The sequence below is a fragment of the Martes martes genome (assembly GCF_963455335.1).
Source record: "Martes martes genome assembly, chromosome: 10".
NCBI classification, from domain to species: Eukaryota; Metazoa; Chordata; class Mammalia; order Carnivora; family Mustelidae; genus Martes; species Martes martes.
Window position 1 is genome coordinate 34174260 of NC_137898.1, and position 17644 is coordinate 34191903.

The 17644-nt window shown below is 38.1% G+C and overlaps 1 pseudogene across 1 annotated transcript; it reads right to left on the reverse strand.

Annotated features, from left to right (window-relative positions):
* Positions 1 to 10596: 10596 nt before the first annotated feature.
* On the reverse strand, positions 10597 to 10753 carry LOC308350799 (large ribosomal subunit protein eL39-like; annotated as a pseudogene). Its single transcript has one exon. The product of its transcript is annotated as a large ribosomal subunit protein eL39-like (transcript).
* Positions 10754 to 17644: the final 6891 nt, after the last annotated feature.

Genomic DNA, 17644 nt, shown 5'->3' on the forward strand with positions numbered 1-17644 from the left:
GAAAACAAGTTCTGAAAAACAAGTCAATCCCAAACACCAGAATACAGGCAGCTGTGGACTAGATGCACTGGTAAAGACTTACCTCACTAAACCACCTGGGAGTGACGAAAAGTAAACTGTCAGAGTGTGGTGCCAGATATGAATGTAGCTATGGAAAATTACTGTGTGTTAAGTGCTTTGAAAATGCTATATAAACCCTTGGCTTTGAGTACTCGGGGTCCTTGTTGAAACCCGCTGTGTCGGGCAGATACTTGGACCCAGCTAGCTGGAAATAAACCTCGCTGTGTGACTTGCATTATCGAGAGTGTTCTCTGTCTAATTGAGGGGTGGTCGACTCCGTACCCTAACATTTGGAGGTCCCACCGAGATCTTAAGACCCTCCTCAGAGAGACAGACGACCCCTGATACCAAGGTTTAACTAAAGGAACCACGGAAGGAGGATTGGCCACCTCTGAGAGGGGAGGACTGAAACAGGTCTCTGCCCGTTCCCAATTGAGAATTCTCATGGGAAGGAAGAAGCGGGTTGCGACACTGGAGGCTCCATTTCTGGAAGTCGAGGGAGATGTCCCCGACAAAAGGGTGCCAGAACGACGTCCACAGTGGACGCCGTTTGGACGGCCAGGTAAGGATCCTGAGTGTTGTGTGAGTGGGACAGCACCTGTGGATGTGGTGTGGCAGATCGGCTGGTGGTTGTTAGAAAACTTTGTTCGAATTTGTGTGTTTGTTGGCTTGGGTTAGAGTCCCCTGCCATTTCAGGGGGAGTGAGAGTCCCCCTAGGCGGTCACCAGGGGGTTTGTGGTCCCCCAAGGCAGCCAGGGGGTTCGAGTCCCCTAGGCGGTCAGGCATCTTGTTTTTATTGTCAGTTGTGCTGTTTGTTAAATGCATGGGAATTTTGTCTGTTGCGCTGTTTGTTAAGTGTATGGGGCTTTGTCTTAGTGTGGACTGAGGCTGTGTGAGTGTGTTCTTGTTAATTGTCATCGGTTGTCTTTGTCTTGTCTTTTTGTTGCTTGGTGTGTTGCTCATCCCTAGGGGACCGAGAAGATCCCCACTGACGAGTGTCTCTAGGGGGCCGAGAATGGTAATAAGACCCAGAAACTTGATGCCCTCTCTGTGTTCCTGTTCTTATATTAAGTTGTCTCTCTTGGGCACGGGATGGCCACCTAAGTCACCAGGACGGCTGCCAATCTTAAGACTCCCGTGTGAGGTTTTCTCCTGACTGATCTAATGTGATCCCCTCCACATCCCTGGTCTAGCCACTTCTGGCTGCGGGACCTCCATTAGGAGCCAGCCGAAACCAGTACCCTATTGAATTAAAATGCAACTGGGGACCATTTCCTAGGGAAGTTGGCTGTAAGGACACGTGTTGGAACGTCACATAGATCATGATGGATTTCAGTCTTTACTGTTTCTTGTCAGTGTCTTCTACTAACTACTTAAACTTCTACTAACTTAAACTTCTACTAACTACCTAGGCCTTCATTGCTTTGCAGAATGAGGGCCTTTTGCAGAATAAGCCTTCTCGTAAACCCAGGTTGCTGGGCCATCCCTAGCAAGGGGGACTCTTGACTTTATCTCTCTATGTTCCTCCTAATAGATATGGGGGCTTCACCCTCACTCATTTCCCTTGTTAATGGCTATAACTGGAGCCAACTGGGGTTGGTCTAACTCGAGACAGAGACTTTAAGGAGTATTCCCAAGCAGCTGCCGAAACTACCTTTGTTTCAGGGATATTCCTTGCCCTCTCTGGCCTGACGTGGACTCCCTACCCCCTCCCCCTTGCTGGTGGGAAAGCATAGCGTCTGCTCCTCTGTTGGAGTTGATAAGCTCTAAAACCAGGAATCCTTTCTCTGCCTTCTGGTAGCACTTTGTTTCTTCTGTCTCCCCCTTCTGATGTTTCTGCATCAACGTGCGTGCAGCCTGCATGACTAGCCTCTAGATCATGCACCATGGCTCCTTCTCTCTTCACTGTCAAGGAGCAAGAAGAGCAGCCCCTGGACCTAACGCCCCCCACTCCAGATCCTCCCATCCATGTCTCAGGACACTATTGGAAACACTGGTTATTTTACCAAGGCTTTGACTGGAATGTCATATTTGAGAAAGACATACATAGACTCAGATATGACCAGACAGCTCAAAGGAACTAAGGTTGACTTTATAAAACCTGGAGCCATAAAGCCCTTTGGAAGTGTTGGCCTGATACCTTGTTTACAGAGTTCCCAGCAGCCTCACCAGGTGAGTAAAGAATGTCACTTTCTGGCAGGTGCAGGAACCTCAGGATACTTTGGGCATCTCAGGAAGAGGAGTTCACCCAAATGGACAGGTATTGCAGGCATGTCTGAGGGCAAGTATGTGGCTTGGCTTCTGGCCCAGAGAGGCTACTAAAAGTTCAACCTAAAGATTCCTTATAAGAAGTTCCAGCAAAGCAGATTCTAAAAGATCTATATGACCACTTACTGTTCTTGCTGAGCTTATGTAAATAATTAGGCCAAGTTTGTTAAAAGTGGACTTGTTTTTCAAATGAATTGGTCCTGACTTGGCTATCTCTGGAAATGAGGATTATTTTAGAGAGAAAAATTATGTTTTAATAAAACGCCTTTATGGTTGTTAAATTCTAGATTGATTGTCTTTAAATGTTTGTTTGCCTAAGCTAGACAACTTGGGGTAAACTTCAGAGAAGTTGCATGATGGCTCATTTAGACGATCTTGTTTTTGTCAGTCAGTCAGCCCCAGATATAAGAAGGAAACTTCAGAAAATTGAAGGATTTGAAGGGAAGAATTGGATTGGGTTAGTGGGAATAGTGGTAATAGCCGCTGAGGACTGAGTCATGCTTGCGAGGGATGAGAACTCTCTTACAGACTTTGCAGAAAAAGTATATCAGGTGTCAGCAATGAAAGCACAGCTTTGTCAGAGCCACACCACTTATTTAGGCTTTGATCTCCACGAGGGAGTTTCTTGGGACGGCGGGCTACTGCAGGCTGTGGATATCTTGGTTCCTAGAGATGGCCTGACCTCTCTACGAATTGACTAAGGGAAGACATCTTACCGAGGTATGACCTAAGCTAAGGGTCCTCTACGAGACTGGGCCACCCCCAGACCCCCATCAATATTGGCCGGGTGCACCTGACCAGCTGACCCACACGCTGTTCTCAAGGACTTTGTTACAGAATGGAAAAGTCAACCCAACAAGGACAATTGCCTAAAGCTAAGACTATGCCATTCTCGTGTACCCCACTAATGTTACTTATACTATGCCCTCTTCTTACACCAGTGCAGGGAATGGAAAGTAGCCCTCATTATCCCCCTTCTCCTCTTTACCTTTGGGCCCTGCATTAGACAGAGTCAGTACAATTGGTACTCATGGTACTCAGACAGCAATACCAACCACAGGACCTTGTTGTTGAGACCAGCCTGGACCCATGATTGGGTCCTTCCCTAGGTTCCTCTGAGAGGGGGAAATGTGGAGGCCAAGAAAAAGAAGGCTATACTCACCTCGAGTCTAGCCCTGACATAAGTGCAGCCATCTTGATTTCTTGGGTTCTGACCTACTCAGGTTAGCACTTTAAACAACTCCCCTACACATTCCCCAACTGACCAGTGTTGACCCGAGTAGGTAGGGACAACTCTATACCACTATTCAGCAGGAAGAAATTACAGAAGATGAGACCTTCCACCTTCAACAACCTTAAAGATTTAAGGGTCGAAATTTTTCAGGGGGAAATGTGGAGGCTGAGAAAATTAAGGCCATCCCACCTCAAGTTTAGCTGTTGTGGGAAACGGAGGCAGAAGAAAATCATTAAAATTCCTTACCTACTGGCAAGCCCTTGAAACAGACAGAGTGGCTCTCCCCTGGGGACTTAACTGCCCTCACCTTGAGGTTTTGCTAAGGACAATCCTATCCTGATTTCGACCTCAGGGAACTTTTCAGACTCATGAGGGGGAGGGAACACAATTATAACATCAGACAAAAGCAGGCTCTTATTGACACCGCTCAAGGATGAGCACAAGGATTCTGGGCCTGCCCTGGCACTTTAAGAAGTAACTGGAAGACCTGTGGTGGCTTAGAGAGTGTTTACTATAAGAGCTAGAGTTGTGTGACCTCTAGTGATGGGCTCCAGAAGTGGGCTGTGAGGAATCAGGATTTAGTTAATTTCACTTTCAGAGACCCTGACAACAGGGTACCCCAAGTGCATGTACAATTTAACCAGGAGTGGGCAGAGAGGGAAAAGTCCTGGGTGTCGAGAGTGACTTGGAGTTTTCAGCTTGATATGGGCCGGTTCTCCTGGGCCGGCCCTTACCCAAGTGGACTGCTAACCATTAAACTGGTTATCCTCGAGGCACAGAAAAACACGGCTCCTGTGGGTGCAAATCAGATATTGGCTCCTCCTGCCCCTACCAAGAACCCAGGTAGCAGGGACACTTTGAAAGGGACCATGAAACCCCAGAAAGTAATGGATGGTGTGTATGTTCTAGGACTGGACTCACCCCATGCCTCTCGACCTTGATCCTTAACGCCACTAAGGAGTTCTGTGTCCCAGTGACTGTGATGCCCCGCATTATCTACCACCCTGAGGAAAGCATGTCTTCCCACTGGGATCAAGGCCTGAGCCTAAGGAGTAAGAGAGAGACTTTCACTGCACTCACCATTGCTACCCCGTTCAGTCTGGGAGTAGCTGGGGCCGGAACCAGCATAGCCTCCCTGGTCACTCAACAAGCAGGGATGTTATCCCTGAGAGCGGCCATAGATGAAGATATAGAAAGAATAGAGACCCCTACAAGTCATTTAGAAAAATCTCTCACCTCCCTGTCCAAGGTGGTACTCCAAAATAGAAGAGGGCTTGCTTTGTTGTTCCTCTAGCAAGGGGGACGATGTGCCACATTAGGAGAAGAATGCTGCTTTTATGCTGACCATACTGGGGTAGTGAAAGAATCCATGACTAAGGTGAGAGAAGGATTAGCCAAGAGGAAGAAGGAGAAGGAGGCACAGGAGAACTGGTTTGAGGCTTGGTTTAATAGGTCCCCCTGGTTCACCACCCTAGTTTCTACCTTAGTTGGCCCATTTGTTTTGCTTGTGCTCATTCTAACTTTTGGCCCTTGCATTCTGAATAAGCTTATTGATTTTGTAAAAGATCGTGTTAATACCGTCCAGCTCATGGTCATAAGACAGCAGTATGAGAAGTTGCATGCTCCATAGGGCCCCCACGACTGCCTTACAAACGAGCAAGATTCCTCATTATGAACAACTGAAAGGGGAGAATGTAAGAATGGGTTAGCATGAGAACGGCCATCTCAAAGGCCCGGAAGCCATTTTACTGAGTTGAGGGAAGAGGGACTAGGGGAAGCTTGAAAAAAAAGCTTGAAAAACAAGCTAGAAAAATAAGTTTTGAAAAACAAGTTTTGGAAAACAAGTTCTGAAAAACAAGTCAATCCCAAGCACCAGAATACGGGCGGCTGTGGACTAGATGCATTGGTAAAGACTTATCTCACTAAACTACCTGGGAGTGACGAAAAGTAAACTGTCAGAGTGTGGTGCCAGATATGAATGTAGCTATGGAAAATTACTGCATGTTAAGTGCTTTGAAAATGCCGTATAAACCCTTGGCTTTGAGTACTCGGGGTCCTTGTTGAAACCCACTGCACTGGGCAGATACTTGGACCCCAGCTAGCTGGAAATAAACCTCGCTGTGTGACTTGCATTATCGAGAGTGTTCTCTGTCTAATTGAGGGGTGGCCGACTCCGTACCCTAACAGCATAGGGTGTATGAATGAATATTAGCCATCACTATCATTATTATTAGAGGAAAGTGTCTCAGTCCTTCTAGTATTAGGATAAACACACTGAGAAGATTACACTTTGCTGGTGTTGAGGATTTCAGGTCAGAATATAACTAGATATTGAGCTGACATTTAGAGAACAAATACAAACAAGAGAGCTGGTAAGCATCACAGATGAAGGAGCTGGATCTCAGAATGAGACGCTCTGCCAGCTGTTCCAGTGCTCTTTATGATAACAGAACAACAGTAATGATAGTCACTCTAGTATCTGCCTGGTGCAGCATGGTAGGTGCTTGCCTGCAATACTTCATGCCGTCCAAGGACATTAAAAATTACTTTCCAAATACTGTTGTTGCTTGAAAGGGAGACCCAATTAAGTCATTCATCAGCTACAAACATCACACTTTGATTTTCCCCATCCACAGATAAATTGCAGTCATGTAGGTTTATGTTAGGGGAACAAGAATAAGCAATAGTAAATTCTGATAGTCAATGAGCAGAGTAGAATCTGGAAAAGTCAGCATAATGATGGCTGCTTTGGTGGCCCGGGCTCTCAGGAGTACCACAATGGAAAGTCTCAAGTGGCCCTGTTTGAATGGGGAAGCTAGGGCTCTAGGCCCACAGGGTGCTAGAATGGAATACAGTGAACATAGGCGAGGTGACACACCCCTGTCTACCAACTGTCCCCACTGGTCATCATAGCTCTGTGGTAATTCCCAGCATTTCAGAGGACTCTTTCCCATGTGCCTGCTCTCACACATCCTCTCCTAAAAACAGCCTGGCACAGGATAAAAGGGTTTCTATGTCTACAGTGTTTACATGGAATCTGCTAAAGCTGCAATGCTTAATTCCTATTTCATCCCCAGACAAAAGTCAGTCTTAGAACTTCCAGGAGTGAGGCAAAATGGAATGAGACTCACACTTTACTTTTACTGGGAAAGCAAATGACTTCCAAATACGTATAGGGACAACGGTCTCTGAATGAACAACTCCGGGCCCACTGCTCTGATTACGAGATGCTAACATTCTCATACATAAGGCCTGATGAATAATGCATCATCACTGAAGGAGAGATGGTAAGAAAAAACAGACAACCGTCAAAGAAACAAGGGAATAAAACAACACAGAGCAAATGGGCTCCATTGTCCCTGTCTGTAGTAGCAGATTCTACTGCTCTCCTATGAGTTTGTTAGGCCTGCAGTTAGAACTACAGGGTTCTAATGGCTTCTTTAAAACATTTCATTTAGCATTGTTATGTTCAAATACTTAATTAAATGTTTACTGGTAAACAGATGTCAGATGTTTAGAAATTTCACTGAATGTAATTAAAATACATACACTGTATGCTCAGATAAATGTGCCTTGGCTTTGAGAATTCTTTAGGCTCTCATCAAAATCTGTATTTAGCATTCTAGCATAGCTTTTTAAAGTAGTTTCTTTGTGGCAAGAAACTACTTCCATTTTTAATGTCTTCCTGAGAGAGAGAAAAATAATTAGGGGCAACTGAAAAATATACACAGTAAATAAGGGCTATGGAAATGTTGATTTTTGTCTATATTCTCTTTCAGTATTGTGTCTAACACTCAAATGTCTTTCCTGGCATTTCTTGCGTAATTTCACTAAGATTTTTCCTTGTAGTTGTGACAAGTGGGAATGTCATTTATCATCACTGAATTTCTTGGTTTCCTGGATGGCTAGTATTTGTGCAAATACAAACCCCTTCAATATACACTAAAGAATTACAGCTGAAAAATATAGATATTATAATAAAAACCATTAGCCACGTTTGTACAAAGCTTTTTATTGTTTTCTCTCTTTTAATTATTCAAGTAGTGCAGGAATAGATTCTTTATAAAACAAAAAAGTAACAAATTCCAGCAATAGGAAAAAAAAAAAACAAAAACAGAACTCCTAAATTCTCTCTTTTTTTTTTTTTTAAGATTTTATTTTTTTATTTGACCTTGATCACAAGTAGGCAGAGAGGCAAGCAGAGAGAGAGGGGGAAGCAGGCTCCCCACTGAGCAGAGAGCTCCAAACTGGGCTCCATCCCAGGACCCTGGGATCACGGCCTGAGCCAGAGGCAGAGGCTTTATCCCACTGAGCCGCCCAGGCACCCCCAGAACTCCTAAATTCTTTCTTCTTCCTTCCACAGAACTGCCACTGTAAATTTTTATTGCACATTTCTCTACACCTTTTCTTTTACAAAAACAAAACAAAACATATAGATGCACAATCTTATACTTACAGCTTACTTTCTTTAATAAAGAACTAGAAACCTGTCAGATTCATTGGTCTGTAACTTACTATTTTTACTTTTCAATTTGACTTAGAATCTATTCACATCGGTACATTTAGATTTAGATTATTTCTAATGTTTTCTATTCCTGAAAATCCATCCACATTACCATGAAAGTCTATAGAAATTTAACTCTATGATTATAGATTTTTAGTTCTGAAAACTTTTTCCATATGTATGTTGCAGCTGTTTTCAGGTGCATACAACATTAGATCTATTAAATCTACTTTTTTTTTTCTTTTCAGCATAACAGAATTCATTGTTTTTGCACCACACCCAGTGCTCCATGCAATCTACTTTTTAAAATATTTGTACATTTATACCTGTACTATATTGGTTGACATTTTTATCATATCTGTCAATTCCTTTTCCTGAAATTTTATTTCAATTTCTATTTACTCATATTTAAGATTTTTTAAAAAGCTATATATAGGTTTTTAAAAATTCAATATAACCAATTTTGTCTTCTATTGGAATATTTAATACACCTACATGTAATTAATCATTGATACACTTTCACACATACCTAAATCTACCATCTTATTATTTTGATATAAATTATATGTTAATTAAAAAAAAAATTAAAAAAATAAAATCTAGGACTTTGGAGTACCATCTTATTGTTTACTTGTACTATATTTTTCTCTAATTTGTCTTTCTTACATTTAAGTAATTTTTGTTCAAATTTTTTGTAGTTTTTGGAATTTTTCCCTTTGTTCCCCTCCCCAAAAGGGATAGCTATTTCACAATTTATTTCCTCATTCTACTGAAATGCCACTTTGGCAATAAAATAAATCCTCATGTCCACTGAGCCTACTTCTGAACTATTATATTAATTCATTATATATGAATAGTATATGTATAGTCTTATACATATGAATAGTATATGTATAGACCTATGTATAGAATATGTATAAACCCATAAACCAATTCTTAAGTCAGCACTGCCATATCTAATTAGTAATTTTTATAGTAGGCCATATAAAAATTTATGCCTTTATTTCTATCAATCTGTCAAGAATTTTTTTCATTTTCATCCATTGTGCAAACAGATAGAAGGCTACTGGATGTGAGTTCTAAAAGTCTCAGCAATTACATCATTTATGGAAAGTTTTATTGAATTATTAGTTAATAGTCTCTTTTCATTTTCACTTCCCTCATTTTGGGACTATTCTCAATTAAGTATTTTATCCCCTGAATTTATCCTTTATTATGTCATCACTTATGTGTCATCACCTACAACTGTCCCAGTCAGGGTCCCAGAAGGTAATAGGTATCAAATTAGGATATTTCAAGGAAATGTTAGTAAAGAAAATGTTTACAATGTGTAGTACAGCACCTTAAGTCACCAATAGTAGAGCTATTACTGCTTTTAGGCTTAAGGCGACAAAGAAGGAGTGGTTACTGAAATTACTAAGCACGTGTAAAGAATGCAGCTCTTGGATAGAATGCTCTTCAGTTGAGAAGCAAAGCTATCCATGGCTTCCTTGTTCTTCCTTGAAACTCCTCAGCTTGGCTTAGCACCAAGAAAAAGGTCAAGGGATCCTACAAATGGTTTTAGCCCAGTATCCTGAGGCAGAGACTAGCGCAGAGAAAGATCTGGAGGAACAAATGTTGGAAAACTGGCACAATTACCCAATTACACCTAATTCTCTGTCATAATTTGTAATATATCTGTTGAAATACATTATTTATCCCTCCTCAGTTTTCTGTCCTGCAGGCCAGGTATATATTTGCTGTCTGTATTCTGACTTCATCATCACCTTTGAAGTTTTCTTTTTAGTTTCCTGAAGCTAGAAATTCCATTTCCTCAATCTAATATTTTCTTGTTTACTCATTTCTTCAGATGTCATATTTCCCGACACACAAAAGATAAAATTCTATGTACAATTAGAAGTCACAATTAATTTATTCCAGTATTTTAAAAGGTTGCATTATTGTATTCTATTTTCCAGTCTTGTTGAGAAATCTGATGCTGTTCTCAATCCTCATCAGTTGTTTATGATTGGACTTTTCAACTTTCTTTAGTTTTTTCTTTGCCACCTTCATGCATTTGATCTTCCAGATTGGTTTCTAAATATTCTTAGTAATTTCATAAAAATTCCTTTCAGATTGTGAGTAGAAGTGCATTGCAAATTTTGATTGGGAAATTGACATCTTTGTGATATAGGATATTTCCATGATAAAGCATAGCACATTATTCCTTTATTTTTAATAAAATACTTCGGTGTTATCTCACTTAGATAAGAGAATTTTTTCCTTATGTATTATGTGCTTTTTATACACAAAATAGCCTTGAATTTGCTCATAAATGAGTTTGTGCTTTTAAATTTTTTTCCAAATAAAAGGCCTCACATATTAATTACTGTACCAAACAATGGTGCAGAAGCATAGTTAACAGAGAAAAATGACTTCTGCAATAACACATATCTATTGTTCAGGTGGTATTAATGTTTACAGAGTGACCAGATATGAGCATGTAACCTTCATGTAGTGAAAATATGTGCATCAACTCATGTGTGATCCCTCAAAGACCCAGCTTAGTTCTTCTCCAATCTTCTTCCTGGAGTTGTACCTGATTTTATTACCAATTTTCATACAAATCCACTGGGGTATGGGACAATTCTGTTTTTGTTTCTTGGCCAGGAATCAATCCTGAAAGTCTTGTGAGACGATATGGCAAGGAACAGTCAACCCATATACCATGATGGTGGGGAAAAGGAGAGATGAGTTTGTGCTTTTTAAAACTTCTGGTAGGGGGCGCCTGGGTGGCTGAGTGGGTTAAAGCCTCTGCCTTTGGCCCAGGTCATGATCCCAGAGTCCTGTGATCAAGCCCCGCATCCCGCTCTCTGCTCTGCGGGGAGCCTGTTCCCGCCTCCCTGCCTCTCTGCCTACTTGTGATCTCTGATAAATAAATAAAATCTTTAAAAAAATAAATTAAATAAATAAAACTTCTGGTAGGACTCTTACTTCTTTTATGTGTATCTTATCAAATCATTGGCCTGGTAAGTTTTATCAAATGAAAATTGATTCTATTTATTCTTGAGTTAGTACTTCCTAGAAAGTCATCGGTTTTGTCTGGATTATTAAATTTACTAAATTGGGAGTGTATGGTATTTTGGGTACCTTATTTTTTTCTTACAGCTGCTTATCAATAATTTCTTTCCTTTCTTTATAGACTTGCCAATATTTCATCTAATTTGTCAGTGCTGAAAAAAAAACTCAGTTGTATCGATCTAAACAATTGTGTTATCACTTTATGCTTTACTGTTTTAATTATTTCTATTTAACCTTCACAAAGGCTGTCTTTGTAATTACTTTGGATTTATTTTGTTGTTTCCCTCTCCCTAATTTCTTGATTTCAATGCTTAGTTCATTTATTTTCAATCAAATATTTATTTCTAACAAAGACATTTATGGCTATAAATTTTCCTCTAATTATTTTGTTCTCATCCTAGATATTTAAAATATTTTACCTTCCTTGGTACTCATTTCTAAATATCTTTTAATTCCAGTTTCTTCTCTTTGTTGCCTTATGTATAAGGTGTTTGTAAGGTGGTTTTCTTTTTATGTTCTGCTATTTTAAAAACTCAACCACATACTATACTCTGATTTCATCAGTATTTCCATTTACACCATTTTGGGATCTATTTTTGGGATCCTGCATTAAATATAGTTGTCTTTTTAGTCTCCAATCTGTGACATTTCATCAGTCATCCCTAGTCTTTTATTATATTTGAAGACTTTGAGATTACTGCTCAGTTATTTGGGGGAATGTATCTCAATATGAAGATCTGTTTGACAATTTCTCATTAGATTGAACTGATGCATTTTTTGAATGATGACACAAAAATGATATATCCTCCTCAGTACATATCAGGGGCCACATAAGGTCAACATGTCATTTTACTAGTGATATCAACCTCAATCACTTCATTAAGGTGCTGTCAGTAAGGTTTCTCTACTATAAAACTATTCTCTTTTTCTGTTATAATTAATAAATATCCTGAGAGAAACCCTTTGAGTTTGCATAAAATCCTGTTTCTCCTCACCCTATACCCTCTAGTTGCAACATCCTTTAGTAGATCTATCCTGACAATTATTACTGTAAAGTTCTCACAAGAGTTTTTATTTCCCTCATTTCTTCTACATTTTTTTTGGATTTTGGATATGAGAGGTGTCCCTCATCAATTATTTATTCAATTATTTATTTATATTTTATTTATTTTTATTCACAAAAACATGGATATTTATTTTATTCTATGGGTTACAATCCAGTATTACTGTTGTTAATTTATTTCTCCAATTGATTGAGCTTTGGCCATTGGGAAAGTGAGACATTCCAGGCCACTGAAAGACCTTTACAATTTTCTTTACAACAGCAGCAGCAAAAAAAGTATCTAAATAGCTTTGGAGAAAATCTTATCACACCTAAAATTTTATGTTATTCTATAATCATCAATAACTGAATGTACAAGAAAAACTTGATATAAAGTTCTCAAGTATATGTCGCCTAAGTTCTTTTCATAAATATATTACTCAAGTGTTCTGAGAAGAATTGAAATCATGAACTAAGGCATGAGTTTGTCAAGGGTGTTAGGAATGCCAGTAAGCAGTCAATAAATTTACATATGGCAAAAGACATAAATAATTTCAATAATCATTTAAAAATAGTTTTTCCTGAAATTAAGAGTCTCTTGTGGTTTGTCTCCCTCCCTGGTTCCATCTTGTTTCATTTTTTTCCCTCCCTAACCCCCACAACCCCCCCGCCTGCCTCTCAAATTCAGTGGGAGGGGAGGGATAGGATGGCCAGGTTATAGACATTGGGGAGGGTATGTGCTATGGTGAGTGCTGTGAAGTGTGTAAGACTGATGATTCACAGACCTGTACCCCTGAAGCAAATAATATATTATATGTTAATAAAAAAAGCGGTGGGGGGGAGTGGGGAAGAACAGAGGGAAGAAGATGTTTCTATTCCTAGGAGAAATTTTGCAATAAAAAAGGAAGATGGTGTATTTTAAAAACAAATAGTGATAATTTATATTTGGAAGAAAAGAGTCTGTTGCATAATTCTAAACTTGTAGACAGGATAGATTAGGAACCAGTAATGAAAAAGTGAGAAATTTCCCATCTTTACATATGGAAAAGTCAAAAGTCACCATTTTGTTTTCAATTTGAAAATTGAAATTTCAAATTTTCAATTTGAAATTGGATGAATATAATAACAGTATATTAAGTAAAATGTAGGAGTTGCCACTAGCACAATTAAAAACAGGTTTTATAACTGGAACCTCTGAATACTATTAAGAAATTCCAAAAATTAAAGAGAATGGAAACAGTGTAAAACAAAAGGTACAAAACAATATAGGAAAAAATACATGAAATAAGCAGATTTCTAAGAGTAAATGTGATTTCAACCATTATAAAGTAGAATCTCTTAGAATTTATTAAAATATACTCTATCTGCTCTACTACTTACATAGCAGTTCTAAAGGAAAATAAAACTAGCAAAAAATAAAAGGATTGTTAAATGTGCATTGGAGGATAATGTAAAACAAAAAAATCAATAAATAAATTAGAATGTAAGTAAAATGGAAAGCGAGGATCATTTTAAATTGATACAAGATACATCCAAAATAAAGACCTAAGAGTAATAAATATCTAAATAATGCCAAATTAAGAAAAGCACAAAAAGACAAAGAAAAAAAAAAGAGAAATCCAAAGATAAAAGGTTTGATAGAAACACAACTGCAGATATTCATGAAGCTATTAAGTATATGTGTATGTGAAAGAAAAATTATTCAAGTATATTAAGTATACATAACCATGGAGCTTCCCAAAATCAAACTTTAACAGATGTTTCCAGTGTTTTATATGGATATTAGTGCGTCAGAAAAATGTCATGTGTTGCTTGTGCATTTGTTTATTCCTCATTAGGTATGTTGCCCCAGTTTAAAATAGAAGGCATAAAGGATAAGAACAATGCAATTAGTAGAATAGATGAAACCAAAAGCATACAGATATATTCTAAATATTCATGTAATACTCAGAAAAATTCATCATATATTCAAAGGAAAACCTCTATAAATTTCACACAGATATAAGTGCCACTACCCAAATAGCCAGTTGTATTTCTTGTTGACACTTGTATACAGTTTAGTGTTCTGCTTTTTTAAATATCTCTGTGTTATGGCTTCAAATGGAAACAGCTGAAATTCACTGTCACTAGAAGAGTACTAAAATGTTACTTTTATTGTTGTCTTTTTCCAGCATCAGCCTAGCACATATAGAGTTTTTCTCATATTCCAAATTGTATCCACTGTTGAAAATGTTAATATTGCCTTTAAATTTTGAAGCTGTTTTGGTTTGGGGTTTCACACATATGAGGCATGTTTGGACATCAAAATACATAAAATTCAGAAAGAAATTTAGAATGGTAAGACAAACTGCCATGACAACATTACTATTTATAAGTTAAAAATGAGGAATCAATTTTTTGGAAGGGAGACAGTATCAATATAAACATCACCGGTTATCAAAGAACTGAACACGAAAAGGATATATTGATATGTAATCTTATCAGAGAAAACTAAATGGGTTCTCTTCTGCTTTGTCCCTTTAAGTGAACAAGAATGGTACAAACTTTTGGAATGCCAGCATAGAAATATCTAGTAAATTTAAAATATGCACATACTTTTCACCTCACATTTCTGCTTTCTTCTTTAAAACACACTACAATTGTCAAGAACTTTTCATTCACCATCCACAGTAGATGAAAATGGTGAAAAATGAAAAAAACTAAATATTCTTAGAGAAACTGTTAAAAATGATAAACACATGAACGGATTATTATATGAATAATAAAAACAATAAAAGGTCCCATCTGTATTAGTAAGGAAAGCTAGCCAAAACATTATTATAACGTGAAAAACAAAAATAAATCAAAACAAAAACCTACAAGCTCCATAGGAATATAGTGAACATTGTGCAATTTTGTTAACGGAGCAAATATAAATAAATAAATAAATATGAACAAAGGCATGTAAAAACTGTTGATCATGTATATTTCAGAGGAAATAATGAATTAGAAATTTTATACTCTGCATTTTTACAATGTAATTAATTGTAGTTTGGATTATTTTAATAACCAATAAGAGTATAAAAATTGTTTTGAGGAGTGTCTGGGTGGCTCAGCGGGTTAAAGCCTCTGCCTTCGGCTCAGGTGATGGTCCCAGGGTCGTGGGATCGAGCCCCGCATCTGGCTCTCTGCTCAGTGGGGAGCCTGCTTCCTCCTCTCTCTCTGCCTGCCTCTCTGCCTACTTGTGATCTCTCTCTCTCTGTCAAATAAATAAATAAAATCCTTAAAAAAAATTGTTTTGAAAAAAATACTTTGAAAGAGATATCAAAATGAATTAATCTTCCACAGCAGAGGGGTTGGGGAAGATGGAGGCAGTGATTTTCTTTTCAAAAATGTTCAGTAAAAGCTCCTAGTCTTTTTTTTTTTTTAAGATTTTATTTATTTACTTATTTGACAGCAAGAGATCACAAGGAGGCAGAGAGGCAGGCAGAAAGAGAGGAAGGGAAGCAGGCTCCCCGCAGAGCAGAGAGCCAGACGCAGGGCTTGATCCCAGGACCCTGGGATCATGACCTGAGCAGAAGGCAGAGGCTTTAACCCACTGAGCCACCCAGGCGCCCCAAAAGCTCCTAGTCTTAACCAAAGTTACAACATTTCATTTGGTAAATGATAAAAAAATAAAATATAATTTAAAACAACAACAACAATAGACTCAAGGCTGACTTAAAGGGTTTCCCCAGGTTCTTTATATTCTTAATTCCATAAAGGAGTCAGAAAGTTGTACAGATATTGGTTTTGATACCATATCAAAAAGTCTTTCCTTGACCATCCCAGTTAACTTAGGTACATTGATTTATTACCACAGGAGCTGCTTTATTTCTTTCCTTTATCCCACTTATCACAATCTGTAAGGTTTTATTTATTTATTTGCTTACCAGCCTGTCTGTTCCTATTTAAAATGGAAGTTTCAGTAAGGCAGGGACCCAGTCTGTCTTTTTCATCTTTGTGTCCCTGCAGGACAGTGCTTCTAGTAAGGCACAAAGTAAGCAGTCAATATTGGAATAAAAGGATAGATAGATGGGTTGAGCAAGTGTTAAGGCAGAAGGCATATGAGAATGTCACTAGGGATAGTGTCCCCTTGGTAATGGCACCACGATTGACTCTGTGGGTCAAGCTAAAAATCTAGTTCTACTGAATTATTCTATTTTTCCTCCTTTAAAAAGTCTAATCCATCAGTAAGTTTCTATCCATGATATATCTCTAACCTCACAACTTCTCCATCTCTCTCTCACTACCAGTTGTTGATACCACCAGCAGTTCATAGCCAAATTACTACTAGAGCCAATGAATTTTTAATCTTTTTTTTCTTGCCTAAAACCCTTCAAGTGCTATAATATAAATATAACCCAAATTTTGTACCATAGCCAACAAGGCCTTGAGCAATCTACATCTGCCTGTGACACCAAGATCCTCACTGTCTAACATTCTCTCCTATGTTCACCATGTTCTAAGCACTCTTGCTTTTGAGAATGAAATGTCTGGTCATTATTACAATTATCATTCAACACTTATTAATCTTCCATATGAACCTCCTTTTGGTAATATTTTTTTCACAAATATTTCTCAATTTTCAGTTCTCTCCTTTAATGTCAGTTATTTCTGCATACCTTGACCAGTGTATTACTATACACGCACCCCAAACACATACACATACTTAGAAAAAAAATATCCTCCTGTCACATTCTCTAGATCTGAGAGCTTACCTAGGTTTATTTTCCATACAGCACTTATTAATAAAGTTATATACTTATAGGTTATCTTGGGTTACCAGAGTAAAGCTCCACAAGGTAAGAGACTTTGTCTTTCTTGTTTATTACCACATTCTCACAATCAAGATGATTTCTTACAACTAGACAATTTTTTGAAAGAGTAATGAACTGAAACTCTTTAAATGGGAGCATTTTTTAACTACTTTAAAAGTTATCATGCTTCCATTCATATGTATTTTTCATGTAGAGGGCATATCAAAGAATAAATTTTAAAGCTTATGTTTTCTGAAATTCTTCTTTCTTAAACTAATAATGAAATAATTCTATTATTTACAAAAGACAAGATATAGAAAAACCTAAGTGTCTACTAATGGATGAATGGATAAAGAAACTGTGGTACACACACGTACACACCCATACACACACAAGAATATTTTTCAGTCATAAAAAAGAATGAAACTATGCCATTTGTGACAACATGGATGGACCCTAAGGGGATTATGCTAAGTGAGATAAGTTAGAGAAAGAAAAAAAGAAAACAAGCTTATAGATTCAAAATTAGATTAGTGGTTGCCAGAGGTGAGGGTTGGGGCATAAGTAAAATGGGTAAAAGAGGACAGTCAAGGTACAAATTTTCAGTTATAGAGTAAGTTGAGGGGATAGAATATACAGTATGGTGTCTATTGTTAATAATACTTTACTGCACATTTGAAAGTTTCTAAGAGTAAATC